Genomic DNA, 17,430 nt, shown 5'->3' on the forward strand with positions numbered 1-17,430 from the left:
TTCATTTTGGCCTTGTTGCAAGTTTAATTCTATTTACTTGTGCTATCGTTATTTGTATTTTGGCCTCCAAGCACACAGATTTGGCTGCCGAGAAGGAGCTCTCGGTAGGCCACGATGGCTGCCGGAAAAAAACACGAGTTTTAAGGCCTGGTAAAGCAAAGAAAGTTTTCAAAGACCTGGATCTGCCAGTCCACCTTTTTTGACGCTTACGAACCCTCAGAAACGCCCTTCAAAAACCAAAAAAACCCGAACCTTGCCGGCTACAAAACTGCCCACTACGGAACGATGACATATGTACCACCAAGAACTGTGTCTACAACAGTGGTTCTTAACCTATGGGTAATTACCCACATGTGGGTAATTTCAGGATAGCAGGTGGATAATCAGCTGAACTAGAATATTTAGAATTATAGATGTAACAAACAATGTCACCGCTGTAAGTGGTAAAGTTGCTTTATTATTATACTTATGCTTTTTTTTATGTTTTAAGTCCGTTCAAAACAAGCACAGTGATAGTTTATCATTTTTAGAATTGTTTCGTCATAGTGATTTATTTTTTGCATCATTTTTGTTGCTGGTTTTATGTATTTCATTTTTGTGACATAATAGTGAGATTTTTCTTGTATAATCAGTTCAGTTACAGTTGTTTTATGAGCAAGCTTGATGGCTGCGTTGCTGTTTGAAGTAGTATAGCTAAGTGTACATTTAGAGTTAGTGTTGAGACGAGCGAGCTATATACTTTTGAAGATGAAAGCTTGGGAAAATGATGGGGAAAGCATATCCAAAAGTTGTGCAAAACCACTAACATTGTTGACTATGTTCCCTTCCACCTATCTCTGTGAATCAGCATTTTCAAGTGTTGTTGCTTTGAAGTCAAAATTAGGAAACAAGCTGTCAGATCTGAAGTCAGATTTGGTTTGTGCAGTATCCAAAATCGCACCCAATTATTGCATCAATTGTACACAAAAAAAGCGCAAATGTCTCACTGAAACTATTGATGCCGTGTTGTTTTTGTTGAATAACGCTGTTTTATATTTTTAATATGGTATATAAAATAGATGAAATTAGATTTTGGGTAATGAGACTTTGATCTGGACAGAAATGGGTAATAAGGGAAAAAAGGTTAAGAACCCCTGGTCTACAAGATCGCATGCAAGAAATGCAGGGAAAGCTACATAGGCAGCACGATTCGACCACTCCAATCCCGCATAAAAGAACACCTCAGTTCAGACAAAAGTTTGGTCCTTAATCATCAACAACAGTGTCACACCGACTTTGAATTTACAATAATTGCCCAAGAAAATGACGCGGTAAAATTACGTTTCAAAGAGGCCATATTCATCAGCAAACAAAATCCTAAAATCCACAACCGTGCCGAAAGGGAAGAACTACGTCATCTAATCTACTAATCAACTGAAAAAATTTTGCAACAAAAACGCCTAATAACACAGAAACTCAACAACCAGCAGCCTCAAGCTAAACGAAAGAACCACAGTAAAGAACCACTCACTGACTTCTACACCATTCATCAAAGCACATGACTAGGGAACTGTGTTCCGAAAGCTAGCGCAACTTACTATTGCCACAGCAAACTCGCAGCATTAGGCTAAGACAGATCGTTTAAATCTACCTTGTGAAGTAAGCAACGATCATGCTGCTAAAAGCGAAACTCAATCAATTACATCGAGAAAGTTGGCATCAAGAACTATGTTACAGCCACTTAAGCAAGCACTTGATTGTGCTATAAAAGTTGTGAACTATACAAAAGCGAGTGCTCTTAATACACAACTCTTCCGAAAATTGTGCCAAGATAAGCAAGTGAAGTATGATTCTCTGTTGTTTCATACTTCTGCACACTGGCTCTCAAAAGGAAACATGGCTTGTGTGTTTATTACCGTACCAGAGGATACTGAATTTCTTGAGATGCAACATAAACAAGAATTGAAGACGGATATTTCAAATACAATGTTTTCTCATTTGAACGAACTGAACCGCAACTTGCAAGGTATGATTTGAATGCAAACATGTTGGTACTACGAGACAAGGTTGCAGCTTTAATTACTAAGCTTAATCTTTGGAAAACAAAAATGCAATCTGGTTAATGGTTAATGGTTATAGAGTAGCAAAGTTTCCAATGATGAATAAAATGATTGAGACAAACGGTGTCCAATAGCATTATTCAAAGTGAGGTTGTTGAGCACTTCAGCAGATTAATTGAGGAATTTCATAGCTACTTTCCTGGTTTTAAACAAGACACTCCTTTGATGGCATTAGCAAGGAATCCTTACAGAGTTTCTGTCAAAAATTTTCCGGCTGAAGAATATGAAGACATCCAAGAAGAGTTTTTAGACATGATTCACCTGTCAACGCCTTTTATGAAGATGAAAGCTTGGGAAAATTCTGGGGAATGATCGGGAAATGATCGGAAATGACATGAACGAGGTAAGAAATATTATATAAGGATGGCCTTGGGAATCAGTTACAACGATGTACTTATGCTTAGAGATTTCTGGTCAGCTACTGACCTGAAGCATTCAACTGAGTGTCCATTTGAGCTTTCTGAAGGAACACCCGCAATATGTATAGTCGACAACGATGACTTTAAAAGTGACACTTTGACTGGAAGTGGCCAATCACATCGTACAAATGTCATGTTTGTCCAGCCAGACCTGCCTGAGTTAAATCTACCTACCCTGATTGAGGATAGACCAGTTTAAATACCTCCTTGCCTTCCTACCTTTCTGCTACTGCTAGTCTCAAAGAACTCGGGAGCCAGATGCAAAGAGTTGAACCACACAAAACAGTCAAGCGTGGTGAAACACCCGACCAAGGGTAGCGGATGAACAACATCTGGACACAGCTAAGGCAGACGGAACAAGACCAAAGCCAGAAGACCAGACCGTACCAGCCTTTTCTGGCTTCCAGGCCAAGCTATCACCAGAAACCCAGAAAAGTCAAGCAATTTATCACATGACTTATCCTGATCCACCAAGCAAGACCATTCTGTATGAAGTCCTGCGCAAGCTTGCAAAGGCAAGTGATGACAAGAAGATGACAAGAATGACGAAAATAAAATGATTGATTGAGATGCCATTTGCCGTTATTGTCGGTGATCATCCTGTCTATGCATTATTGCTAGAATTGAAGTGAGAATCCAGACATGACTGCTGACATATTGCCATTCATGGGACCCTTTCATATCCAGATGTCTTTCAAAAGAGGGGTCTTAAATGTTCACAAAAGTGGCTATTATATGCAGAAATTTCAGTGACCATGTGCAAGGTTCTTTTGGCTGCAAAAGAGTTAATTTTTTTGAAGTATCACAAGAGTCGGAGTTTGTAAAATCTTTCAGTTGGACTGGAGATTGTTGCTGGTAGACAGGATCGGAGACAGAGTCAAAAAATATGTGACTTTACTCTGGTATTAACTGCAAAGCACAGCATTTAGACAGCATGCACCATGATGTATGCATATATACTACAGAACGTATCATCTTTGCATTAAAGCGGATTTACAGAATACCGGTATGTAAAACTTTTTTAATCAACCAGCATTTTGGACACCTATCTGCTTTTAGTTAAAAAAAAATTCTACAGCAACACTACGGTTAAAATAGCGTAACAGTTACTGAAAGTGAGGTACACACACATGGTCATTGGTCAAGAAGCATTTAGGCTATACCAGAATCAATGCGGATTCAAATCCTGGTTAAATATTCATAATCTTAAATTGTGTTGTTATCAAGCAGTGTTTTAAGTTTGTGTTGAACACATTTTTATGAATTAAAGTGTATCACAAACCTGGTTGTAAGGTAAAATTGAAACAGGACATAGGCTTTAAAAAACAGCATTTTAAAGATTTGTAACCCAATTTAGAGTAATTTTACGCTAGAATTACAGCTGTAATCTACTGACAATTTTCACTGAACCACTAAACAGTTAGTTCTACATTGATTTATTTGTCCAGATTTCCGCTGATTTTATTTTGGCATTATGATGTGTTGAATCAAAGCCCTCTCTAACTTTACAAGCCAGGAAACAAAAAACTGAAAGCGCTGTGACGTCACAACAACAGGCTCACATTTGTGCGATGGTACCAAAGTACGAAATTTACTAACTTGATAAACACCGCAGTGCGTGTTTTGAAACAAAGATACAGTAGTTTAGTATGCACGTTCAGAAACACGGAGTTAGTTGTATGAAAGGTAGGAAGCTTATCAAATTGTGTTCGCAGTAGCCTAGTTTTTGTTTAAAATAAATTTATTTTGAACTACGATACAAGGGTAGAGGCAGTAAGAATTGCTAGGCTGGTATTTTACCTTTGCCAAAATCCTGAAGTTTGACTTAAGTTTTAAACATGCTATGGTTGCTTGTTGTTTCAGTGTTAATCAATTCCCAACAAAAACCTTTTTAGTATTTGTGACCGTAGTAGGCTATAGTTATACGGCTAGGCTATGAAGATCAACTGAAAAGTCCCCCCCTAGCCCATGAAATCTAATCGATTTGAGACTAGTGGTAAAGCCTCCACGAGAAGGGAATAGCTCAGTTGAGCTCAACTGCAGGGAATAGATGTAGTTACCAATTTCACTTCACTCGTATTTTGGGTTTTGCTAAAAACATCAATTTTTTTTTCTGAATTCTCTTTTAAGTAGTGAGCAAGTTGGATTGTTTGTCTTTTGTATAGCCTACCGAAAAAAATCAATATTTTAATTGCAGTACAGGCCTCGAAATTCGTTTTTGTTGACGGCGGACAACTGTGTCCGGTCTGAGCAGCTATCTTGGCGGACAAATCAAGTCTCACAGCGGACACACCAGTTTTAACATCGATCGTCATGTTTAATCATTTTATTTTGATAATTCTTTGCCATTTGAGAACTATAGCTACGGTTTGGAAGGCTTTTTAAAATTTCAGCGAAGTCACTCTGAAAGGCTTTCATCAGACCAACGACGTGCGCTTGAAGAGTGAAAGCGCCGTGTAGCTGCTTAATAAGCCGCATAACTGATTAACTTTCACCGAACGAGGTCGTACAGCTTCTTGCGTCACAATGCTCTGGACACGAGTCGAAAAACTCCCACACTAACTCTACTATTTTCTGCTGTGCAAAGTTTCACTAGGCTTCTTTCTATAGGTTTATTTTTGCGTGTCATGTGAGCAAACGTGTCAAAGAGCGAGTAGGTTCATTGCCCTCATTCTCACTTTTACAATTTTCTCTGTGATTTTTTTTTCTTACAGTAATACCAAAAGTTAACAATTTTTTTTGCATCTTGCTGTAATAGCCTACTCGTGTAATCTAATTTAGTAACCAAGCTTGCCTTATCAATATTACTCAGAGATCAAAGCCAGACATTGTGATGTAAGACTTGAACTAAGTTGCGCGTGATTAGTGTAAATGTACGGTACTCCCATCGATTCTTAGCGAAGAATTCACCTGTGTTACGCTGATTCAATGTCATCCATCATTGAAGCAACGTAAAAATGGAAGGTTTTCCTGCTTGAACGGAAGCTAAGGGATACAATATTAACATTTTCTAGATGCGCGCTACCATGCTAGAATGTGCGGGAAATTATATTCTCGCAATAATAGTTCGTGCTGTGCAATGACGATTTGTATCGCTAATTCCTGTGCTATTTTTCGGCAGACAAATATGACCGATCTAGATGGTACTTCCCGCGGACATCACATGCTGTGACGGCGGACATGTCCGCGGTGTCCGCCGTGAATTTCGAGGCCTGCAGTACGTATATAACTATATAATTATCATCTATATTTCAGTTAATCAGAGCAATATTTAATAATGGTGAATAAGTGTTGTGTTCCAGGCTGTAAATCCAATTACAACAGCAGTGTAGTCACTGAAGGGACTGTAAAATCCTTTAGCTTTCCAAAGGAGAAAAACTTGAGAAAAAAATGGATGCAAAAAATTTCTAGAGAGGGTCTTAAAGAGAATGTGAGGATGTGTTAAATTGAATGAATTAAAGAAGATGTGTTAAAAGGAATGAATGAGGAGCTTAACGTAAGAATACCACGTAAGCATTTTAAGCTTAAAAATGATGCAGTGCCATGCATTTTCCCTAACCTCCCTTCATATCTGTCTTATAACGCCGAAGAGAAAAGCAGGCCAAGCCCATCAAAACGACGCAAAAGATATGAGGATTACCAAAATAGCTTACAGGAAGAGTGGTTGAAGCAAGATAAAATACACTCATTTGATAATTTTTGTAACAATATCCTTGAAAAGTGTATCTTTCCGTCAATCAGCATTCACAAGTAGCCAGGTTATGTGATGATCTACCAAATATCTGTTCCGTCTGAACATTCTAGTTTGTGTCCAACAATTGAATCTTGTGTTTGTGTTTACAATTCACTAAAAATTGATGTTTGGGTGGATAGGGTAAAAATCTCTTGTAAAGATTTGTCATGGTTGAATCTCGAAGATTCAACTTTACAAAACTGGAGCCAATTAGAGAACCTTATTTGTCGTATAAACAATAGTAATGCTGCAGAACGTGACTCCTTGGTTAAAGATAAAACATTGGTAGAATTTGCCAAGAAGATTATTAATCAAATACAGTGTGAAAGCAATAGGGACATGAGAGCATTTTTAGCTGAACAGCTTTGCTTGTCTATAGAAACTCCTACACAACGCCGCTATTCATCTAGCACAATTGTGGGTGCATATGCTTTAAAGTTAAAGTCAACGGCTGCGTACAAGTATGTTCGCGATACTCTTCTTATATTGCCAAAATATTCGCATGTTAAGGCAGCTTTCCAGTAACCTAAATAGTGACTCTGAATCGATGACTACTTACTTAAGCAACAAAGTTAGATACTTGGCAGAAAAGGAATTAGTTATCAATTTACTGCTGGACGAAATCCATGTAAAACCCAGTTTAACATATAAAAATTCTATTCTAACCGGAACTGATGATGATAGCAACTTAGCAACTACAATACATTGCTTTACGATTTCCTCAATATTTTTTAATAACAAGGATGTTGTTTGTTTGGTACCAGCAAAGAAAATGGCTGCAGAGAAACTGCTTCAGCACTTGAAATCAGTTTTACACAGTGTCTCAAATGCAGGATTTTAAATCATCAGCATCATTACAGATGGAAACAGAATAAATAAAAGGCTGTTTTGTTTGCTCGCAAATGTTAACAAACCAGCAAATTTACCGATATACATTTGTAATCCATTTGACTTGACTCGCAGGATACATCTGTTATTTGACTCAGTTCATCTACTGAAATGCATTCGCAGCAATTGGATCAACTTAAAGAATTACCGGCAAACCTTCTCCTTTCCAGAGATGTTGCCCTCAGGTGAACCAACTGAGACATTATTGCGTGCATCGTTTGCAGATTTAGAGCACCTGTACTTGCTAGAGAAACAGAATACTTTGAAGCGAGCTCCAATGCTATGCTGAAGGGCATTGCATCCACATTCTTTAGAAAGACAAAATGTAAAGCTAGCCCTTAAAATTTTTGCTCAAACGAATGTTGCTGCGCTCAATGTATATGGTCCACTTTACAAAGAAGATCTTACAAACTGGAAAGGCACAGCTGTGTTTATATCCATTGTTTGTAAATGGTGGAATATTGTAAATGTCCATCACCCATACAAGGGAAGAAATACTAGAGATGCGAATGCATTTCCAATGCAAACACCTGATGATGCACGTTTCGGCTATTTACTTTTGTTGGCTAACTGATTGGACCTTTGGTCAGAGAAAAACAAAAAATCAGATGAAGGTTTTTTGTCTTCAGATACGTATGTTGCTTTTCGCTATACTTTGCAGGCTATAGTTGATCTGGTAAAGCATCTCTTGAGAGTTCACAAGTTTGATTATATTTTAACTGGCAAATTTCAAACCGACAATCTTGAAAGTAGATTTGGACAGTATCGGCAAATGTCTGGTGGAAACCGTCTGGTTTCTATTCAAGAAGTCATGGAAAATGAGAAAAAACTCAAGATAAAAAGCTTGTCACAGATATACCCCGGAGGTGGAGCAGTTTCTGTAAAGGAATATTTATCCGAATTTGCTGATGTTCCACATTTTGACCTAGAAGTTTGTGAAACAGAGAAGGCTTTCATTGAACTCTTTCCATGTGATGAAGTATGTTTTGATGATGATGAGCTGCCTGTCTTGTTGTATGTTGCTGGGTATGCTGCAAAGAAAGTATGTCGAAAAATAGACTGTTGTTATTGCCGTAAGCAGCTGGTTCATGAGAGGCAGTTAAATTGTGAATTTGATGATGAGGTACGTAAATATTTTGAGCAGCTTGACAGAGGTGGTTTAACTTTTCCATCCAGTGCATTGCTACATGTTTTCAAGGTGCTTATGCTATTTTTAACTTGTGCATTTCAACTGAATATGAAGGCAAGTTTTTGAAATTAAACAAATTAAAAAAGAGTGTTTCTCAAAATCAACATAAAATTTTGGGATTGTACTGATGTCTTTAAAGTTGGTGAAAGATGTATGCATTGCAGCAAACTGCTTCGTGATGTATTGCTGCAATGTGTGAGCGTGCTCAGTAATATATTTTTGAACAACTATACGAAGGCTAAGAACGATAATGTCAAATATTCTGCTGTTTTAAGTAAAAGGGTGGCTAAATATTAATTTGGCATTCATTGTTTGTGCATTAACTGCCTACTTGTAGTTTAAGTGCAATGCTGGAAAAAAAATTTCTTCCAAGTAGCAAAAATTTTATTGTCAAATTTTAGAAATTTTGTTTTGTGATTTCTGAAATTTGTTACTAGTTCCCAGTGATAAAATATAAAGCTTGTTTGCGATAATGCTTCCAATACTGATTTTACTAACTATAAGTCCTAACAAGCAAATTAAGGTAATTTTGATCAGTTTTTACAAAAAACATGAATTTAAAAAAAAAATTCTTAAATTTTCGAGTAGCAATGCTACTATGCTACCGTCTTTTTCATCACTGTTTAAGTGTATAGTATCATCGTTACCATCTAAGAATTTTATGCTTCCAGTCCTCTGTTTTGTTTCCAGATATTTCAAAATAATCACCTTTAAAATGATGTGTATAAGTGGAAAAAATGTTAGTATTAGCAGGTTGATTTGTTACAGATTGGCGTGTTGAAGTAATACACACTATTATTAAATATTCACTATCTGACTGTAGAAAATGAAGATGAAACTGAACTGTCAAGTTTTGACCATATCTTGGTTGCTTTCAGATTGCAAAATTCCTTTGAGATGGAGAAATCTGACCCCAGTATGTTATACCATTTTTTCTATTCTAGACAAATCACTAAACGACCAAACATTATTATCTTTATCTTTTTTTTCTAGTCCACTAAGCTCTCAGGTAGTTATTTTAAAAAGTCTGAAACAATGGAATTAAAAGTTTTCAGCAACAAATTGCTAACTGACCATAGTACTTACAACTTAGGTGAGCAGATTACAAGTAGTTGATTTGGTGTGCCCAACTACTCGTTTTGTTGGTTAGGCGCAACACTTTTCAGTCCCTCCTCAGCTATGGCAAAATAACATTTATGTAAATGGTAAACTTGTGTTATTTAGTAAATAATGCTGATACGCTGTGCAACGCTTATATTGCAGTACACATTATACTTGCTATTTGATAGGTTATCTTATTATAAATTCTCAAGGTAAAAAGTGAGACTCGCATTGTTAATCCAAAGCTGGATCTTTCATTGTGTTCTGTGTGTAACGTGATAGTGTCATAATCTCTGGTGATGATGAAGTGCTCTTTTAATTTTGTTATGGTTTTATGGCCATGTGTGTTTGGCGGGGCATTCTTGTCCACCCAGGAAAAACCTCCAGTTTTATCTTGATTCAACGTTACCAGATGTTGAGTAGGGTGGTCCCGAAAACCGAATTTTGGAAAATGCAATGTGACACTACCCAAAACATCTCCAAATGACCAAAAATGGACCCTGTAAAAATTTCAGAGAGATTGAACTTTGTTTAGAAGTGCCAGATTTACCTTGAAAATTCAGATTTTTTCCCTATGCAAACATATGGGAATTGGGAAGCTACAGTCTGTAAAACCATACTTGACACACTGAAGTTGTAATTATTCAACTGTTGATATAGTTGTAGGGTGTAGGCAATGTCCTCTTTTAAACTGGGTTAATCTCTTTTTATCAGCATGATGTTGTTCCATTTCACTGACCACCATTACTTGGCTGCCATGTTGATAGTCTTAACAGTAGATAAAATTATGTCACACCAGCTACCAAAGCTTTGTCTGTAGTTGAGTAAATATTCTAGATTTAGCTAAAGCTAGTTCAATTCAGCAATACTGGTCAGAAGTCTGGTGCTTGTGTCCTAATTTCAAAAGAATTGAACAAGGACATGTTTCATCTGGCTTGTCGTCACCATATTCTGGAACTAATATTACAAAAAGCCTTCTTGACATGCCTTGGGCAATCATCTGGACCAGACATTCTCCTTTTTATGTGATTTAAATCAAAATGGAGTACATTGAATAAAGATGGGTATGTGACATTGGAAAAAGATGACAGCAGCTTTTCTGATGAAATCATACAGTTCTGTATCCACCATCTGCGTAACAATGATCAGCCAACAGATGACTACCAAGAATTTCTAGAAGTATCGGTGATAATCCTCAACGGAACACCACCGCATGGAATTCGATTCTGTCATCCTGGTTATTTCGAATGCAGTTTGATTTGTCAAGTCAGGAGCAACGTGGTTTAAAGCGATTTGTTCTGTTTGTTTTGAAGGTGTATGTAAAATCATGGTTCACAGCACCTTTAGCTAAATGTGCACCACGACATGACCTGGAGCTCTTGAAAAGGGTAAATGAGTATGAGCAACATGATGCAGGTTTATCGCAAGAAGCCATGAAAACATTTTCGAGGCACTTGTGGTATATAAGTGAAGAACTTGTGGGCCTGGCATCTTTAATGATGCTGTTTCTGTTACTCAAAAAAACCCATGGTTTTCGCGTTAACTCGTCAAAGCAGTACACCTTCAAAGCGTCTTACTCGAGTACCACTGTACCAGATGATATTTCATCAAAAGATCTGTCGCACTTTGTCACATCAAACACCATGAGATTTTTCCAGATTCTCAACTTACCATGTGACTTTCTGAAGGTGGAAATCACATCATGAAATGTTGATGAATTTTAACAATGTATTAACGAAAGATGAAGAGCAAATTCAATACATTCTACAAGTTGTGGAACAGCACCAGCATGCTCTTCCGACTTGCAGCAAAAAAAAAACCTTCAGAAAGTGTATCAGTCCACAGACTGAATTGTATTATGTATTTATCTTAAGAATGCACTAGTTAATCTTGTTGTGAGTTAAACTACTAGTTTTCCAGTAATATGCTTTGGAGTTATAATGATGCACGAAGCATAGTACTAGAAAATTATATCAGTGTTTCCTACTGCAGAGTTGGATGAGAGTACAGTATTCTTACATATCATTTTTCTCATGTTTATTGTTCGTTCTGCCATGATGTGTTATGTTTTTTTAAAGTACAATTGCAAATGTTACACTATCTTGGGTGGGTTTCATAAATCACTCAATTTATTAAATTTTTACCTGTAATCTGGCACCTCTAAATCTTTATCAAATTCTTTCAAACTTTCAGGGAAATGTTTTTATATAAAAAGGAACCAAATAGAAGTGTGTGCACTACAATTTTTTAGGTTTGAAATTTTTGCATACATTTAAGGACCACCCTAATGTTGAGTCGACAAAACTTATGTATTTTGTACTCGTTTTCTGTCTTTTCATTTTATTTGTTGCCTTTGTACGACATACAATATATAAACATCACTGATTTAATTAATTTACCAGGTAATTAGTAAAATTTAACAAATGGGTGAAGAGAATAACATTATTATACTTAAACGGTACTGAACCACATGGAAGGTGTTCATGGTTGGGCGGTATGTTACTCTGTGTTGTGTTTTTGTTTTGTTTAGTGTGTTGTTATTATATTATCCACTTATTATTTATGTTATTTTACGACAGTTATTACAAGTAATGCCTAGGGGGGTAGTTGACTTGATGACCCTCCGGTCCCTTCGCCACCTCCCTAGCCATGATAGTGTGTTTGTCATTGTCGTGACCAAAAATAAACTTCTTGACTCTCTTAAATAGCTATGTTGTAACATCGAATAAGAAATAAGTGCATCATGGTTGTAGTCACATTAGATTGTTATTGCCAAATTGGCATCTTGCAGAAACATAATCGTATTATTCTTAAAGTGAGTTTTAGTAACAAGTGAGAGAAGGCATCTCATTTTCATTGTATTCTTTTATTACCTTAATAAATGTTATATTTTTAGAGCCAGTACGAATTGTCTTGTACCTTTGTGTTTCGGATCTTTGTGTCGGCAATAAACGTGGTTAGCCTATACAACTTTTGATTTTCCAGTGAGTAGTGTTTGCAGATTTTATTAATTTTATTTTAATTTACTCCAATTATATGGCTATAACAAGTTGGTCCCAAGACTAACGTAAAAATATGTAGAAAACGGAAATTTTTTAAATAAGGCAATTTCAGTCTTCAGTGGTACTTGTAAGCTTGTATCAAGTCATTAGGCCTAGTGTGAAAACTCTGCATAGTTTATGCTGATTTATGATAGTTTATGCTGATTCAACGTAAAACGACTCTTTTACGTTAATTTAACGTTGAATCAACATTAAAAGATTTTTTATTTGACAATAAACGTTGATTCAACACAACATTACGATAGTGTTCCCACTGCGAGTGTCTTAGCCATAACGCATTGTGTTGTTCTCAATTTAGGCTGTGGGCCGACCTCGATTTTTCGCTTTAAAAATGCAATTGAGTTGCACCCCCCCTGTAGACAATACTTTCTTGATATCGTTCGATTAAGTAATTTTACTGAGTCCAAAACAAAAAAGTTCAAGCAAAAACCTGTGTTCGCTAAAAAGATATTAGGCTTGGAAGATATTAAAAAGAACGCGGATGAACACACTTACAGGCACTACTTCTATGTGACGCTTTATGATTCGGCGCAAGCGATTGGTTGGCAACACCTCGATTACACCCACTTGTCGTGCATTTAACGCATCGGTGCGCACATAACCTAGCAACGATCAAAGCGAAGTCAGGACTGCAGTACTTGCAGTAGTGTTTTTCTTGATCAAACTTAATTTATTTTGCATTCTTCATGGTTTAGGCCACCGTTTTGAACTTTATGTTCAATAGATTGTTACACATAAAAAATCTATGATTATGAAGTTACAGTTAAGTATGAAGTAAAATTTATGATGAAAGTTATGAAGTAAAACCAACCAACCAGTGATCACCATTCTTATTGCTTATGGGAGGCTACCAGAAGGTGAGTAAAATGACTAGTTGACTATCAAGTTCCTACTACCTAAATGTTATTTTAAAGTATGAAGCTAATGATCATACCAAATACCTATTTTATATTTGGAAGTGCGGATTATTTCACTTAAAACCATTGTGGTTTTGCCACCTTTTCTTTTGTTGGCTTTATTACTGTATTTTGTTTCTACAATTGGTTTGGTTTTTGAATCTTTATCCTCTGATTGGAAAATCCTTGAAAGGTTAATTCTGGAAGTTTCGCATACTTGTAGAGGCTTTTGATGCAATATCGCTTGATTTGCCTTTCAACAAAGAAAAATGAATTCAATTGAACGCATATTTAACATTTAAAAGTCATCGCAAACACAAACATGCTAGGCATGTCCAGTGGTGGATATATAAAAACATTAAGGGGGATGGGGGGCACTACAGTTTAAAACAAAGGAAATTATGTAGCCTAATACAACATAGACAATGCAAAATTTGTTAAAAAACAAACATAGTGGGAGGGGGTCTGGGATGCTTGCCCCCCATAAAAGTTTACCTTGCTTTGATGACATTTCGTACACTTTAAGGCCTAATAGTGTAAATTTTGTATTAAGACACACACTTTATATTTTACCAAGTTTATCAAAATTGGACTTCTGTAGAAGTTAATTGTGTCACAAATTTTGATTTCAAATTAAAGCTTTGTTTTAAACATGCTATCTTTATCATGGCCACAAAGAGATTTTAATGATTGATTTGTTGAAGGTTTGTATAGTGCTGTGTTGGCTTTTAATAGAATTTTGAAAATTTGCTGATGTGATCCAAACTTCTCTTAGTGTAGGCCTACATGGCACATTTCACCTCATACATTGAAATAGTCCAAATTAATTGTCAACTAGTTGAGTGAGCAATGTGTTTGTAGATTACTACTATACCGTTCCTATTATACAACCTAGTTTACATTAGTTTGTTTTAGGATGGACCCTCGGCCCCAGAACCTCATACGAGGATGATCTCATTCCTTTAATGCATATCTTGATCATATATGTACTGCATAAAAACAAAGTGTGCCTGATACAATTGCCATCACCGAACACTGTTTTGGCTTGTCCATTGTACTTTGTAGACAAAATAAAGTAATATTCCTTTACAGAGGTTTATAGGCTATGTCTCTCAGTCACATTTTGCTATGAGCATAAAAACTGCATTTATGTGTATCTTCATTGATCACAATTTGATTTGTTTTGCAGATATGTTTGTGGTCTTATCGGACTCGTGGTGATTATTCTGCTGTTGAAATTTGAAGTCTTGCACTTTCTACTTCATCAATGCAAAGTCCATGATAAAGAATTTGAACTACATGTTCAATAGTCATTGTACTGTCATGGACATATACTACATCAGAATTAATGCACTATATCCACCTACTCTAGTATGATACAATATTCCAAAAGTATACATGTAAACTTTTGCTTATAGCCTATTTCATTGGTATATTAAAAGAAATTATATAATACCCTTCAATTGTTCTGAAGTTATGGGTTTTTATGGTTACTTTGACTATGCATTTTATTATAATCACTCTTAAAATGAATTATTCTGAAGTCAGGTGTTTTTATGATTACTTTGGCTGTGCATTTCATTACAATCACCCTTAAAAGGAATTTATTGGTAAGAACACACATATTGCATACCATGTTATACTATGTGTTCTTAGGCATTAAGAATTGTTTTAACAAAAGTGTAATATTAACTGACATTATTCCATACGTGTGTCACACAAACATGTTAATATAGAAAATTGTAATTTCCATCATTAGACAGATTAACCCTTTGACCGCCACCAAAAATTTACCCTATCGTCACGCATGAGTGATCACAAGTTTGTTGGCCTTAAATACCTCATGTATGAATCCCCCCTCAATAACCTTCACATGAATGTCGAAGAGCAATTCTTTCTCTTTTCAAAAATGTAAAAAGATTATTTTATACAGTTATATTAATTAATTTTTGACCTCGCAAAGTTATCTGCATTTTTTTTTCATACTTTTCTCACTTTAACCCCAAATAAAAGCTAAATTTTCAGCTCTTTTGGTGTTGAAATTCAATAAAATGTTTGAAATATTATCGGCAACACTGAAAAAACAGTTTCTAGCGCGACGGTAACGCTCTCTCGTCTGAAGCGAGCGCGGAAAATCCAAGCAAAAATTTTTGTCCAAGTTTGGCACTAAAAATCTCAAAAAGTCTAAAAACAAACCATATTTTTTTAATATATATTTTACTTCTCCATTGCTTTATCTTTGATTTAAAAGGTCAACGAGCATCAACGATGCCACCGTTTGCAAGATGTTGTGGTTTTTGGACTTGCACTCAAATATGAGTGCTGGCGGTCAAAGGGTTAATGGAAGAGCATTTGTTTGCTGAAAATGATTTATTGTTGTGAATAACTGCCATTGCACTTGCAGGCCTATAGATTTGTTGATAAACCACCATAGATTGTCAATGGTGGTTTATCATTGTCAACATTGTCATTACAAAAAATTAATTGTCTGTTAGTGCTATTTTATTTGCTTCTACCAAATTTGTAGCATATGCTTTTTTCATTATTTGTGCATTGCCTATAAACAATCATACAGAAAACTGCCAACATGCAAAAATTCTATCTTTTTGATTCGCTGGTAACAAATAAAATTGAATGAATTCAGTTTTTTTGTATTAGCCTAATAATATTTTATAAAAGGAGAAAATAAACAGCTATTAAACTATAGCCTATCAATCAGAGAATTTAGTCCATCACAAGTGATACGGTAGTGATCTTTGAGGTCTCATACGCCGGTAGCCTACTGTATATTTATCACAAATATGCATTGCTCAGTGGTTTACAATGCAGGCATTTTCAGTGCTCTTTATGCTGAGTGCAAAGCAGGAAAGCACATTTTCTAAGGTTTTTGATGACCCCAAGGGGTAGGCTATTTGCCATTTTCACTGACTTAGATGTAGGCACTACAGTATATGAACAAGGCCACATATATATAGTAGTGGGCTTGTGGTATAGTTTTAACGTTTAAATGAAGAAACCAATCCTATTAAAAAGCGAACAAAGAATTCAAAGTTATTTTACAAAGGTCATGAAACAAGGAAGGTTGTTGAACAAAGATACCAAGGTCAGGAGCAAAATGGTTGGAATGCAAGGTTAATCTAATCAAAAAATATATAGCCCAGAAATAGACAGTTTGGTGTTGAAATACAATCACTTTAATTCTCATTTTCGCACTGATATTGCGCAGAGCCACAGTTAATTAGAAATGATCCATCTGTTTAGAGAAGAAGACAAATAGAAAGATAGGTTTATTTTCTTCTTTTTTATGTTGTGTTTACGTACTCTACATTGCAACAGGCAAGAAAAATGCGAAACTACTGCTACCAAACCAACTTTCATGCAGTCCTGACTTAGCTTTGATCGTTGCTAGGTTATGTGCGCACCGATGCGTTAAATGCACGACAAGTGGGTGTAATCGAGGTGTTGCCAACCAATCGCTTGCGCCGAATCATAAAGCGTCACATAGAAGTAGTGCCTGTAAGTGTGTTCATCCGCGTTCTTTTTAATATCTTCCAAGCCTAATATCTTTTTAGCGAACACAGGTTTTTGCTTGAACTTTTTTGTTTTGGACTCAGTAAAAATTACTCTATTGAACCATATCAAGAAAGTATTGTCTACAGGGGGGGTGCAACTCAACTAACGAATTTTCAGACTCGGCCCACAGCCTAATTACAGCACAGTGGAAGTTGAGCCTGTTTTTCCGCCATCTTGGATTTCGTTTCCTGGCCTGTAAATTTATAGATGGCCTTGGTTGAATAAAAAAGCTTCAGTTTTGTACCTCAACCCCAATGTTAAATAAAATGTTTATCTCAGGTACTTTAAGTTGTCATCCTCAACATTTCACGGAAAAAAGGAGACTTACGGTAGCGGAAATTTTGCGGTATGGGATGGATATATATTAGACAATTCTTAGTTTGATGATGATGCAGACTATGTGCTATACATTATTAACTTGCATTTTTATCAATGAAAAGATGTTATCAAAAGAAAAAGGAAGCTTTCAG

Source organism: Aplidium turbinatum, chromosome 8 (genome assembly GCF_918807975.1).
Source record: "Aplidium turbinatum chromosome 8, kaAplTurb1.1, whole genome shotgun sequence".
NCBI lineage: Eukaryota > Metazoa > Chordata > Ascidiacea > Aplousobranchia > Polyclinidae > Aplidium > Aplidium turbinatum.